Source organism: Theropithecus gelada, chromosome 6, assembly GCF_003255815.1.
Source record: "Theropithecus gelada isolate Dixy chromosome 6, Tgel_1.0, whole genome shotgun sequence".
Taxonomy (NCBI): domain Eukaryota; kingdom Metazoa; phylum Chordata; class Mammalia; order Primates; family Cercopithecidae; genus Theropithecus; species Theropithecus gelada.
In genome coordinates, this window is record NC_037673.1 from 159,221,907 (window position 1) to 159,237,770 (window position 15,864).

A 15,864-nucleotide genomic window follows, 5' to 3' on the forward strand; every position below is an offset into this window, starting at 1 on the left:
AGCAATAAAAATAACTATAAAACCTTAAAAGAAAATCTTCATGATCCTGAATTATGCAATTTTTAAAAATATCTGACACAAAACACAAGCATCATTGTCAACAAAAACAAATGACCAGGTGTCATCAAAATTGAAAACTTTTTTTTTCCCTTGAGATAGAGTTTTGCTCTTGTTGGCCAGGCTGGGGTGCAATGGCGCACTCTCAGCTCACTGCAACCTCTGCCTCTCGAGTTCAAGCAATTCTCCTGCCTCAGCCTCCCGAGTAGCTGGGATTACAGGAACACACCACCAAGCCTGGCTAATTTTGTGTTTTTATTAGTAACGGGGTTTCACCATGTAGGTCAGGTTGATCTTGAACTTCTGACCTCAGGTGAGCTGTTGGCCTCGGCCTCCCAAAGTGCTGGGATTACAGACGTGAGCCACCATGCCTGGCTGAAACCTTTTTAAATTTTGCTTCAAATGACACCAGTAAGAAGGTAAAAAGAATTCAATGTAGTAGAAATTTTGTGTAAATAATGTAAGTGATGAGGGACTTACACCAAGAATAGATAAAGAACTCCTATGAGTATATAATAAAAAGATAAATACCCCAGTTTTAAAATGGCAAAGAATTTGATAGACAGTCATCCAAAGCCAGGTTGTATAGAGGCAGCCGCAGCAACACACAGAGCCGTCTGTTGGGTTGCTGGCGGGATAGAAGACCGAAAGGCCTGCTCCAGAGGGAGGATGAACACTTTAGAGGAAGAGAACTTCTTACTGTCTTTCTCCTCCATCTCTGGTGAACAATTTTATGCTGTAGCTGGATACTATATTATGCTGGATAACGAGTTGCAGTTATTACAGAGAAATTTCTTAGACAAATACTGTCAAGAACTTGAAGACACATTAAAGAATAAACTCACCTACATGCCTACTTTTAGTGAATATATTTCTTTGGTAGAAAAGTATATTAAAGACCAGCAGCTAGGGCAGATGCTTGGATTTAACATGGCAGCCTTTACAACATTACAGCACCATAAAGATGAAGTGGTTGGTGACATATTTGACATACTGTTCACATTTACAGCTTTGATAGCATTTAAAGAACGATTTCTGGACTACAAAGAAGAAAATCAAGGCTGAGATTGGACTTAAGCAGTGGTTTAGTGGTGACTTCATTGTGTAAATCATCTTCTATGTTAGCTTCCCAGAACGATCTGAAGCACTAGGTCTTACCTCCAGCCAATGAATGAGATCATTCCAGATGTCACCAGCCCAAAAGGCCAATAGGCTCAGCTAATAATGACATAAGAATATATTTTGGAAAGACTTACTATGTTCTGCAACTATTCCCTCATGTTATGTATTGATGGGTCAAAACCAAAATGACCTAACCCTCCTGAAACACCTTCTTTGTATTCATTAACCTTAGTATACCTCCTGAAGTGTTTAGTAACCCTAATACTCCTCTCCTCCCCAAGTAAAAACATCTCTCAGATGCTTCTAGTCAGACCCCTGTGAAGAAAGCCCATGTCAAGCATTTCACCTGGAGGGCCCCTGGCCCAGCATACATGTTGGTGTGTTAACAGCATGGACTAACCCATTATCAGGAGCCCTCTTTGTCCCAGCAGCTTTGCATGAATCTTTTTGCATACCCACAGCTCTTTTGTACATGGTTCAGAATTTCAGTCCTTCAGTCTCAATGAGATTTTTTATATTTATCTAGCGTGTTACTCAAGCCAGCTGCCTGTCTTGATATTTTGGAATCTTCTATGATGACAACTTGTCTTGGCTTTAGGAATCAGCTGATGAAAGAGATGACCTTTTCCTAAAAACTACATGTGAAAGTCAACTACTAGTCTTAACATTTGCAGTCATAGTGTCACTATATCTTCTTCTGGTCCTGATGTAGTAACACTGTTTTGAGAAGTGTCTCTTAAGCATTATTTAAATATATATATAGATAGATGAATACTCAAGCTTACCTAGTGGCTATCATCTTGGAATGTTCATGATTATTCAAGGATCAAAGTATTATATGCTGTGTGCTTTTTAGCCTTTAGCGCTATGAAGGCAAAAATGCTTCCCACATTGTCCTTTGCTCCTATTTTACTGGGCACCAATGAATGTATGTTATGTGTTGGAGACAGACTAAAAGGTATCCTGTTCTTATAGCATGATAAATGTGTCTGTGCATATTTGCAGAAAATCCTTTCTGTATAAACCAGTTTGTTAGGTTCGCTGTTGGGGTAGGTACAGACTCTGTAATTTCTTCTTCCTATAAAAATCTCTTCTACCATGATAGGGTTCCACTGATTGAGCTCAATGTGAGCAGAAGGTAGTAAATAGCTTTACTGGTCATCTGTCTGCTTTGGTTTACTACAACGTTTGGTAGAATATTACTTACAAGAAAACATATATGTCACATATCTAGAAAAAAAAAGTAGTAACTTAATTCCCAATCCTTTGAGTTTCTAAAAGTAAAAACAAGGATCTGTACTGACTTTTCACATCAATGAGCTATAAGCTATGTGTTTTTGTGTACTGATGTGTTGATTAAATACTTTTGCACCATGAAGGACAAAAAAGATAAGCAACTGACCAATAAGCACATGAAAAGATTCTCAACTTTATTAGCCACCAAGGAAATTAAAATGAAAACCATAATGAGATACCGCTTTACACACACTAGGTTGGTTATAATCAAAACAAAGGACAAATAGCAAGTGTTGGTAAGGATATGAAACCACCATAATTCTTGGTGAGAATGTAAAATGGTTCAATTCCTTTGAAAAACAGTCTGGCAGTTTCTCAAAATGTTAAACATTGATGCAGTAATTTCACTCACAGGTATAGGTGAAAGCATATGTCTACACACACACACACACACACACACACACACACACAAAACCTTATGCACAAATGTTCACAGCAGCGTTATTTATAATAGCTAAACAAATGGGAATAATCCAAATGCCCATCAATTGATGAGTGTATGAATAAAATGTGTTATATCCATAAAATGGAACAGTATTTGGCAATAAAAGGGAATAAAGTACTCATGCATGCTTCAACACAAATTAACTTTGAAAACATGCTAATTAAAAGGATTAGGTTATGAAGAAACTACATATTTTATAATTTAATTCTATGGAATGTCCAGAATAAACAAATTAAAGAGACAGTAAGTAGATTAGTGGGGTGGAGACAGGAGGATTTTGGCGGGGTAATGGCTAGGGGATACATGATTTCTTTCTGGAGTAATAAAAATATTCTAAAATCAATTTTGTTCATGGACACACAACTCTCAGAATATACTAGAAATCATTAAAGCATACACTTTAAATGGGTGAATTGTATGCTATGGGAATTATATCTCAATAAAGGTGTTTTTGTAAAGACACTCAAAAGCATTTATTGAGCAACTACTGCATATTGATCACTTGGTTGTTTCCCTCTTTGTGACTTTCAGAGTTTCCGATTAAATAGCAATTCTTCTGGAAATTTTTTCTAACCACCTTTCCCATTGACCAGATTTGATACTTTGACTAAATACTTTCAACATATCCTATACTTCCCCTTCAAAGCATGTCTCAGACTTTAATGTGATTGATTATTCCATGTTCGGTCACCTTTCTCAGATTCTAAGTTTTAGTAACCATGAATGTCTTGTCTTCTATTATCCCCATAACTTACTACAGTACTTGGCAGAGGTGATACTTAATAACTTATTCTTGAATTAATTAATGAAGGACACATGTTCTTATGGGATTACAAACCTCCTTCCTTCTAATTTCATAACACTCCTGTAGCATGAGGTGAAGAGAAAGTCAAGGACTTCCTCTGCTATCCACAAGCATGACCAAGGGGGAAGACAAAGTGACTTTCATTGCTACAAAAGACTACAGTGAATATTTTTAAAAGGAGCATCAATCAGATTGCAATAAGAAGACATTAAAATCCAGATTATATTTTTTAAGCTGTGCAACCCTGGGCAAGTTCCTTTACCCAGGAGCTTCTGCATATCAGTGAAATGCTGAAAATTATACCCACTTCTACTTTCCTCCTCTGGGTGGTTTGGGAGAACAAATAAGATAACCTGAATGTTAACCCCTTGTAAAAGTGTGAAACTGTACAATTATAAGTTGCTGATGGCGTGGCATATTAGTAAAGAAGTAAAGCTATAATAATTAAGGAAAAACCTGTGTTTACATCAGAGCCCTCTAGCAGATATTCTAAAGTGTCTACACAGCAGCCAGCCTTTCTTCCTTGCTAACAATCCAATTTTGTTCGAGCAGTCATGTGCCCAGCTCTGAGGAATGAATTATGACTAGTCTAAGCAAATCATTAAAAGGATATTTCCTTTACCTGCAATTGGTCTTAGAATGAACAGGTGGTTCAGTTCTTGCCAATAAAAATTACCCTAAATTCATTGTATGCGCCAGAGAAAGATTTTCCTCCTTGAAAAGAGGCATACCAAGAAAACCTTTTTATATTCACCATTTTGCTTCCTGTGTAAGACACTTACCTATAAAGACCTGAGACAGAACAATGCTGCCACCATCCTCTAGCCATGAAGGAAGGGACAAGAGAACCAGAGATGCTACACCAACAACTGCTACTGAGTCAACCTTGGACCCATGTACCCCCAGACTTCTTGTCATCAAAGGTGAATGACTGCCTTTGATACTGAAGCCGCTGTTGATAGGGTTTTGTAATAGTGGTTGTTGAAAGCATTCTAACTCATACTCAGCTCTTTGGGGAATGCAATGACATGGTGAACTGGGGAAGACTAGGAATCTATCAAAATGCCTTTTTTTTTTTTGAGACTGAGTCTGCTGTGTTGCCCAGGCTGGAGTGTAGTAGCGCGATCTCGGCTCACTGCAAGCTCCACCTCCCGGGTTCACGCCATTCTCCTGCCTCAGCCTCCCGTGTGTAGCTGGGACTACAGGCGCCCGCCACCACGCCCGGATAATTTTTGTATTTTTAGTAGAGACGGGGTTTCACCGTGTTAGCCAGGGTGGTCTCGATCTCCTGACCTCGTGATCCGCCCGTCTCGGCCTCCCAAAGTGCTGGGATTACAGGTGTGAGCCACCGCGCCCGGCCAAAATGCCTTTTTATGCTGTGTAAAGCAGCAGCAGTTTGATGCCCCCTTGCGTTCTGCCACTTTAGAGCAGTAACTATAGGCAATTAAATTTCTGAAAATTGGAAAACTTGCTCCTTCATTTAGGCAGATTAATTGAAACGATAAAAGGTATTTTAAAATGTTCATGTCTAAGTACTTGTCACACTCCTTTGATCAAAGGAGAGAAGAAAAAGCACGGGAGAAAAGGGTGGGTTTTGCAAACCTGCGGGATTTGCTGATCTCCATTGTATTAATAGATTCCTATAGGTTCATGACACTGCTTTCCACAAGGTACAATATATAGTTGAAGGCTAATTATGCAATTGTCTGTGTGGCTTTTGTAGCTTTGCTCTCCCAGCCAACATCTGTTTCTTTTATTAGAGTAACCATGTTAATGCAGCTGTGAGGCACAGAAATACAGAAGCAGGGACAATACACATCCATAATAATTTCTGACAATTCTTTCATTATTTTATCAAATAAAGTTAGTTGTTTCTACTGGGTTGAGTTTCTTTTGGAGGTAATTTTATTGAAAATAAACAAGGGCTAACTCTCCACCCAGACAACGAGTGGCTTACTTAATGGAGGGTTAGCGCTTGTGTATTTTCTTAATACTCAATCTTAATACTTCTTAATACTGCCTGAAAAGAACAACTATTGACACATCTTTTTCAATGAATTTTTTTCTTCTCTTCAGAGATAAACCCAAGGCAGTCTCAGCTTTGGCAAATATGGATAATGCTGAATGATTCTAAGGTACACTAACGAGAGTCATTTTTTTTTTTTCTAAAAAGGCTGACTCCAAGCTTATTGTTAGAATAACCATTTGCTGTATTCGTATTTGTGTCCCCAGTGCTGGGAAAAGTGCCTGGCACCCAGTAGTGGTGCTAATTTTTTGTGGGATGAATGAGGGAATGAACAAATCAGTAATTCTCCAAATTTTACTGCTATAATTCTCTTTTATTTCCTTTTCTAGATCATTGTATTAGTCCATTCTCACATTGCTATAAAGAAATACCTCAGAATGGGTAATTAATAAAGAAAAGGGGTTTAACTAGCTCATGGTTCTGCAGGCTGTACAGGAAGCATGATGCTGGGATCTGCTCAGATTCTGGAGAGGCCTCAGGAAATTTGCAATCATGGTGGAAGGCAAAAGGGAGAGCAGGCACATCCATGGTCAGAGCATGAGCATAAGAGCGAGGAGGGAGGTGCTACACACTTAATGACTAGATCTTGAGAGAACTCACTCACTCCCACGAGGACACCACCAAGAGGGACTGTGCTAAACCATTCATGAGAAATCTTCCCTCATGATCCCATCTCCTCCCCGCAGGCCCAATCTCCAATGTTGGAGACTGGATTTTAATATGAGATTTGGGCATGGACACACATCCAAACCATATTAATCATGGACCCTGTGCTTTTGTAAAAGATCTCTCAAACCATATGTATTAAGAATTTTTGAACCATGAAGACACATGTGACTGCATAATTACCACAGATCAGCAAGAGTTAGAGTGAAGAATTGTTGGATTTCAGTTTAATTTGGTATGCAGATATAAACTGAGAGTAGGTAACACGCGGTCTCCATTAGGCATCTGAAACATTGAAAATAACTCACAGATCCCCTGCTTATTGAAGAGAGCATGTGAAGAGAATCTAGATTCAGGGCCACTGGTGGGCCATGTGGGCTGTCCTAGAGAATATACCTTGACCAAAAAAAAAAAAAAAAAAAGACCCTCTTGCATTTGGTAAGCTCATACTCTTTATCCAAGCCCACATCTCCAAGTAAGACCACCAGGAAGTAATAGAAGGGGCTGTCATGATAGCCAGAACAGCTTAGTTAGCCCCGAGTTGGAAAATGTTCTAAGATTATCTTTGCATCTCACCCTCCTCTGTGAGAGTAAAGAAAATGACCTAAATCACCTCACATGCGACCTCCTAGATCAACCATATTGCCATTTTACTTGACATTATCCTTCATACAAACATTGTTCCTTCCCTCTTTCTAATTTCCTAGGTCATGATAACCTTAAGAATATGCTTCTAAACTCTCTTCTGCTCACTAAAATGCCATTCTTTCTTATATTGATGTATACAATCAATTCATTATGACATAATCTTTGCCTTCCCTAAATTCCTGAATGACGTGTCATCTTCCCCACATTATTTGACCATGCATGGTCTGTCCCAGATTATTTCACTATGCACAGCCTATCCCATATTATGGCAGCATATATAGCCCACACTGTATTAACTTCATCATGATCACTATTATTTTTAACATTATTCTTTACATATTATGTGCTAGGTGCTATATTAAGTGCTTCATAAATATATATTAGGGTTACATCTCAGGGTATATCCTGAGAACAGTCTTTCTCCTCCCCTAGCCTAGGCCAAAGTAGAAACAAAGACTCAAAGAAGATTTTGGCCTAAGTATACATCCTTGATCAAAAAGTGACTGTATCTCCCCTTGAGTCTTAGACAAAGAAATTATCACTAGGCTTCCCTTTGATTTTTTTTTCTCAATTATGGACCCTGTGCATTTATAAAAACAGGGTTTGGGAAAGGGCCAGGAGTAGACAAAGGGGAAAAGAGCGGAGGGTTCTAATTAACTATAGAATAAAGAAGTTTTCATTATTGAGGACCATGGAGAGGCGAGTGGAAAGGGACACTCTTCTAATTGTTCTAGGGAATGGTTGACCCTTCATTTAAGGAAAACCCACTATCTCAACAATCTTGGTCACTCGTAAGTCCCTGAACTAAGGGTGTCCACATTTGTAATTGTTATGTAGTTCTTCCTGCGTGCTCTGAATTAAGAGACCTTGATCCATATTCTATTTAGAAAGATTTCATAAAAACCTATTTTCAGGTTTATATATCTCATAAGTTTACCTCAATTACAAACCCCTAAAAAACCAGAATAGTATAAATTCAATTATAAACCTCTAAAGAACTAGAATAGTATTAAATTCATCCTCAGGATACAATAATTGTCCTACTAGTTAACCAGAGAAATTTAGAAATGACTTTATTATTTTACTTCTCTCTCTAAGATATAAAGTACTAGTTAAGAAAGTTTTTCAGGTTTATCTACTGTATAATTTGTGATATCATTGATCACGAAGGAATTGATTATTTTTGCCACCTAATTAGTGAAACAAACCTCCACTTAGCACCTTGTGCTGAAAACATGTCAGCACTTCATTACACAGATATTGGAAACTGCCATCTAGTTTCTATGGTGACAACAAGCTCCCATAGGGAGTTTAGTGTTTAGCTGACATACCCTGATCAGACAGAATACGATTAAAGGAAAGAATCTAATTTAAAGCACTTTTGTGTTCAAAACACTGCAAAATTATGTCTTTGAAACAGCCAATTTCAAATAAAATCATTGCACAAGTCTCCATAGAAATAAAGAGTTTCTTGTTTTTTGGTATCTCATTATCCTATGACCTGCATTTTTTACTTTGAAGATAAAAATTATGATCACAGAAACACTCAGAACATAATCCCCATTGTTTCAATATTTTATCGATTTCAATAATGCATAAATGATGTTAGAAGTCACACACTTAAGCCAAGGCAACGAAGACAAAAGATGTATGGCCTTAATACAAAAAGTAAATCAGAAACAAAGACTGCTTTATGCTAATATGATTCTGTGACAGCAATTGACAGAGAAGCATGTTAAAAAGACAAGTCATTAAAAGTTATAGCTTTGTTTGGTTAAATGCCATGTTTTTTTCCTGTCCAGTCTGTATGCGCTACTGCCACATTCATTTGCGATGCTTGATTTGTACAGCTTGACCTATATATAATCGACCTCTTAGGCCAATACTAAAATGTAGAAAATATTCCAGTCAGCAAACAATTATTGAGCTTTCACTCATCCAAAATAAATATACCACTTTATGATTTATTATACTTTAATCCCCCTTTTTAAAATGTAGTTGATTTCAAAATAGTCAATGTCTTATTTGCATAAACCAACTCAACACCTAAACAAGGCATAACTCTGTTTAGGCTGAGATAACCAGCTTCTGTCAAGACTAAGGTGCCATTCGTGACAGAGCAGGCAGGAACCAAAAGACTGAGAGAAGTGTAGTGTGAGATATGGCTTGTGATTGACAGGTGGACCCAAGGGCAGGTAATGCCAACAAATTGTGACAGCCGATGGATCCCCAAATTGTTAGAGCCCAGAAAGGCTCTTTGCGGCACACCGGATATGAGATTTAGTTGCAGCAAATCAGAGATCTCAACCTTGGAAGAAGAAAGATATTGGGCCGGAAACCAAGGTATTAGAAACACCAAGGTATTAGAAAACATGCAACCTAGTTTGAGAAGCTTAAATGTTTAAGAACATTGAAATTCTGCTGACATAAACTCAACAGGAGCCCACAAGTCATTATTGTGGTCCTATATGACCCAGAACCGTTAGTTCTGCCACTGGATATACAAACTTGAGAACAGAAATGAGAACTCCTTTGAGAATCTAACCATGTAATACTGTAGATTGCATTGGTGAACACTGACTCAAAAGAGCCCGAAAATAACTATAAAAGCATGTTCACAGAAAATCATTATACAGAAATCATTTTGCCAGTCTGAATAATGAGTCAGCAAAATTATGAACACAAGGAAAACCTAGCCACTTGACTTTAGGCGGCAATAGGACCAGGTGCGGTGGCTCACGCCTGTAATCCCAGCACTGTGGAAGGCCCAGGCGGGTGGATTGCTTGAGCCCAGGAGCTCAAGACCAGCCTGGGCAACATAGTGAAACCCCGTCTCTACTAAAAATACAAAAAATTAGCCAGGCTTGCTGGGATGCACATGTAGTCCCAGATACTTGGGAGGCTGAGGTGGGAAGATCACTTGAGTGCAGGAGGTAGAGGTTGCAGTGGGTCATGATGCCGTGATCACACCACTGCAGCCTGGACAACAGAGTGGTGAGACCTTGTCTAAAATAAAACAAAACAAAACAAAACAAAAAAGTCAATAGCAAAGCCTTTAGCATAAATTGTCTTTCTGGCCTCAACTTTCCAGAAAGCACAAAATATAAATATGGATTTTATATAATAAAAATCTAAAAGCAACCTTTTGATAATCCAGATCCAATCTACTCAAGGCAAAATCATATATATTAACTGTCTATGTTTCTATAGAATTCTTAATTATTTTCGGTTAGCAGTAGCCAAATATATTTGGTAGAGGGTATGTCTTCAGAGTTACAAAGCTCTGTTTAACATTTGAGTGTCAAATTTGTGGTTTCACTTTCAGCTGTCTTTATGAAAGCAAAAATCTCTCCTAAGCACTATGCTGAGCTCTCAACTCCATGATTGGAGCTTTTTTGCACATAGGCTCACAGCTGTGGAGTTTTTTTTTAAGTTGTGTGAATGATTTATGAATAAGTGTCTCAGCTTTAAATGTTATTGGCTGAGTACAGTGGCTACCGCCTGTAATTCTAGCACTTTGCAGGGCCAAGGCGGGAGGATCACTGGAGCTCAGGAGTTCAAGACCAGCCTGGGCAACATGGCAAAACCTCATCTCTACTAAAAATTAAAAAAAAAAAAATTGGCCAGGCGTGTCGATGGCACCTGTAGTCCCAGTTACCCGGGAGGCTGAAGCAGGAGAATCACTTGAACGTGGAGGTGGAGGTTGCAGTGAGCCAGATCATGCCACTGCAGTCCTGCCTGGATAACAGAGTGAGACTCCATCTCAAAAATAAAAATAAATAAATGTTATTGTTAGACATGTACTGAGTCAATTCCTACTTGTCACTGAGGAAGATAGCTGTGTATCTTTTGATTTATGCAAGTATACTTAAATATCAGCCTACAAAAAAATAAGAAAAGATAATTTTTTGTTTCTTAATTAAGCCATTTATTTTAAGATAATTTTAGATTAACATTTAGTTTTAATAAATAATGTAGGTAGCTCTTGTGCAACCTTTAACCAGTTTTTCTCAATGGTAACATTCTATAATACTGTAGTACAGTATCCCAACTAGGGGATTGACATTGATACCATCAAGTTCCAGAACATTCCCATCACCAAGAGGATCCCTTGGTGTTGCCTCTTTATAAACATAACCACATGATACACAGGCCTATGATCAGGCTGTTGTATGCATTAATAGTTTGTTCCTTTTTATAACATGATATGGATGTATCATGGTTTATTTAACCATTCATTCACTGAAGGACACCTGGGATGTTTCCAATTTTTGATGATTACAAATCAACCTTATATAAACATTCGTTTACAAGCTATTGTGTAAACATCAGTTTTCATTTCTCTGGGACGAATGCCTAGAAATGTAATTAATAAGTCATATGGTAGTTGCATGTGTAGTTATTTAAGAAACTGACAAACCATTTTGCAAAATGGATGTTCCCTTTAATATTTCCACAAGTGATGTATCAATGATCCAGTTTCTTGACATCCTCACCAGCATTTAGTGTTGTTATGTTTAGGTATACCATTAGGTATTTGCATTAGGGTTTAATTTGTGTTTCCCTAATAGCAAATGACATTGATGATGTTTTTTGAGTGCTTATTTGCCATCTGTACATTCTCTTTTGCCTTTTGCTCATTTTTCTAATCGGAACGTTTTGTTTTGTTTTTTCACTGCTGACTTTTGAGGGATCTTTATATACTGTAGTTCTAGTTCTTTGTCAGGGGTATGGTTAGCAAATGTTTTTTTTCCCTATGCTGTAACTTGTCTTTTCATCTTCTTAGTAGAACTTTTCACAGAGCAAAATTTTTAATTTTGAAGTCTACTTTGTCAGTTTTTCATTGTATGTATTATGCTTTCAATGTCAGATCTAAGAAAACTTTGCTTTTCTCTAGATCTTGAATATTTTCTCTTATGATTTTTTTCTAAACATTATATAGTTTTGTTTTACACTGAAACTCATGATCAATTTTAACTTAATGTTTGTATAATGTATAAGACTTAAGTTGAGGATCATTTTTTTTGTGTTTATGATATCCTGCACCATTTGTTAAAAAATTTTGTTCCTGCACAATTTGTTAAAAAATTATCTTTTCTCAATGAAATCAATTTGCTCCTTTGTCAGCAATCAGTTGGACATATTTGTGTGGGTCTATTTCTGGGTTTCTGTTGTGTTCCATTGGTCTCTGTCTGTCTCTGTCAGTACCACAGATTTGGATTACTATAGACATATGAATAAGTTTTGAAATCAGGTAAACTGGTTTCTCCCACTTTATTCTTTATGTATTTTTAGGCCATTCCAGTTCGTCTTTTTATTTTAGGATGACATTGTCTGTATTTTTTTCTGGGATTTTGATAGGATTTGTGTTAAATCTGTATGTTAGTTTAGGAAAAATTGGCATCGTGATGTTGAGTCTTCTCGTTGGTGAATATGCTATAGATTTCTCCACGTATTTAACTTTTCTTTGAATTTTTCATCAGCATTTTGTAGTTTTCAGCATACAAGTCCCGTACATGTTCTGTTAGGTTTACATCAAACTATTTTGATTTTTTAATGATTGTAAGTAGCATTGTATTTTTACCTTTGATGTCCCATGTTCATTGCTAATATGTACAAATAAGACAAATTTTTGGAAGTTTCTGTTGTATCTTAATACCGTGATAAACTCAATTGTCAGTTTTAGGAGTTTTCTTTTAGATACTTTGGATATTTTGTGTAGAAAACCATGCCGTCTGAAAATGGGGACAATTTTATATATTTGTTTCCATCTGTATGTATTTTATTTCTTTATTTGCCTATTGCACTGGTTAGAAGTTCCAGAATTATATGTTGAATAACAGTGATGAAAAAAATTATCCTCTTTTTGTTCTTAATCTTAGGGGAAAAGCATCTAGTCTTTTAATATTAAGTAAAATTTTGGCTGTGGATTTCTGTAAATTTTTAAGAAATGAAAAATTTTGTCAAATACTTCTATCAGGTAATTTTTCTTCTATAGCTTATTAATATAGTATACTAATGGATAGATTTTTCAATAGTAAACCAACCTTGCGTTTAAGAAATAAACCCAGGTTGGTAATGGTATTTATTCTTTTTATGTATTGTTCAATTATATTTGCCTATACACACACATGCACACACAGACACACACACACACACACACACACACAGCATTTTCTTATATTGTCTTTGCCTGCCGTTGGTATCAACGTAACACTAGCTTTATAATATGAATTGAAAAATATCCCTTCTTATATTTTCTGGAAGAGTTTATATAGAATTTAATGTTAATTCTCTTTTAAGTGTTTTGTAGAATTTTCTAGAGATACCATGTGGCCATTGGAGTTAATTTTTTGGAAGATTTTTATTTATAAATTTAATTTTATATCAGTTTGTATATTTTGAGAACTTCGTCCATTTATTCTAAGCTGTCAAATTTATTTTTGTAGAATTGTTTGTAATATACACATGATATTTTTGATGTCTCAAGGTCTGTAGTGATATTTTCTGTTTCATTCCTGATTTTAGTAAAATGAATTCTTTCTTTCTCTCTCTCTTTTTCATTGTCGTTCTTGCTAGAGGTTTGCCAATTGTGGTTTCTGAGAGTAAGCTCTCTGTTTCAAAAATACATTCTATCATTCTGTTTTCCTATTTTCAGTTTCATTTATTTCTGCTCTTATCCTTATTATTTTCTTCCTTCTGCTTTGGGTTTACTTGGCTCTTCTTTTTCTAGGTTATTGATATGGAAGCTTGGGTTACTGATTTATCATATTCCTTCATCTCAAATGTATGTATTTTATGTTATAAATTATCCTCTCAGCACTACTTTAGCCACATTTCACCATCCTAATACATAGTATTTTCCTTTTCATTAGTTCAATATTGTTTTTTATTTTTTTCTTGAGACTTTCTCTTTAACCCATAGAATTGTTTAGACCTGTCTGGTTTAGTTGTCAAGTGTTATAGACTTTCCTGATATTTTTCTAGTATTCGTTTCCAGTTTGATTTCTTGGTCACAGAATGCAATATGTATTATTTCAATTTTTAAATATTTTTTTCAGATTATTTTTAAGAGCCTAGATATGTTCTACATGGGCACATGTTCCATGTACACTAAAAAAATGTATATTCTGATATTTTGGGTGAAATATTTTATAACTTTATTATATAATGCTTATAAATAGTTTTTATGGTATTTCTATAGGCTGATTTTCTTTTATTTATTTATTTATTTATTTATTTATTTATTTATTTATTTATTTTTTTGAGGCCGAGTCTCGCTCTGTCACCCAGGCTGGAGTGCAGTGGCCGGATCTCAGCTCACTGCAAGCTCCGCCTCCCGGGTTTACGCCATTCTCCTGCCTCAGCCTCCCGAGTAGCTGGGACTACAGGCGCCCGCCACCTCACCCGGCTAGTTTTTTGTATTTTTTTTTAGTAGAGACGGGGTCTATTATTTATATAAATTGCTGAGTAAAGGGTGTTAAAGTTCAACTATAATTGTGGATTTATGTACTCATTTTAGTTCAGTTCTCACTCTCTCTTCCTTTTGGTTTTTATTTCACATATTTTGTTACTCTGTTGTTTGGTATTGTAAAGTGTCATATTTACTATTCCTATGTTTTTGTGGAAGATTGATACAGATATCATTATATAATGTCTACCTCTGGAATACTACTTTGTTCTGAAGCCTACTTTATCTGATATTAATATCTGACATTAATATGCTTTCTTTCGATTCAACTTTTCCCCTTTAATTTCAACCTGACTATATCTTTATATTTGAGGTGAGTTTCTTATACAGAAAATCCTTGGATTATTTTTTTGTTAGTGGATATGGAGGTGATTTTTTTTATCTACCCTGCCAATCTCTGTATTTTAACTAATGTATTTAGACCACTTACATTAATGTCATTGTAAACATAATAGAACTTAAATAGGCCATTTCACTTTTTGATACTTTTCTCTGTCTCTTCTCTTTCTTGCCTTTATGTAGAATACTTGAACATTTTTTGGAATTCAATTTTTGATTTATCTAATCTGCTACTATCCTGATTTTATATATTCGTATATATTATATATACCATACCTCCCTTTCAGTCTCTTTAAACTCCTCCATTAGTAATATAATTTTCTTAAATATTTTAACTATGTACATTTATAATCAAATTAGATAATTTTTGCTTCAACCATCAAAGGTTTAGAAAACCCAAGAGATGTATTTTTTTGTATTTTTGCTACTGATTATTTCTTTTTTCCTTATATTTCAACATTTCATCTATTACCATTTGTATTTTGTTTAGAGAACTTCTTTCAGTCGTTTCTTTAGGGTAAGTCTGCAGAAACAAAATTCTCTTTGTTTTTCCTCATTTGAGAATATCTTGATTTCCTTTTCATTCCTAAAGGATATTTTCACTGAGTTTCGGATTTGGGGTTGAGAATTCTTTCCTTCCAGCATTTCAAAATGTTGTGCTACTTGTGACTGGCCTCCATGGTTCCTAATTGGAAATTCACTGTTTCTGAATTTTTGTTCATCTATAGGTAAGGTATCATTTTTTATTTTTTTCTCTCTCTCTCCTTGCTTTCAAGATTTTTCTTTGTATGTATTAATAGTTGTAGAAGTTTTATTATGGTGTGTCTTCGTGTGAATTTCTTTGGGTTTATCCTGTTCAGAATTTGGTCAGATTCTTGAATTTGTAAAATTATGGTTTGTCATATTCGGGAAGTTGAAGCCATCATTTCCTCAAGTACTTTTTGATCCCTGCTCTGTTTATTCTCTCCTCCTGGAATGCCAATGACATA

At 36.0% G+C, this 15,864-nt stretch overlaps 1 pseudogene; it reads left to right on the plus strand.

The window, feature by feature from the left end:
• Positions 1–726: 726 nt before the first annotated feature.
• Positions 727–1,122, plus strand: LOC112626918 (annotated as a pseudogene).
• The last annotated feature ends 14,742 nt before the right edge of the window (positions 1,123–15,864 follow it).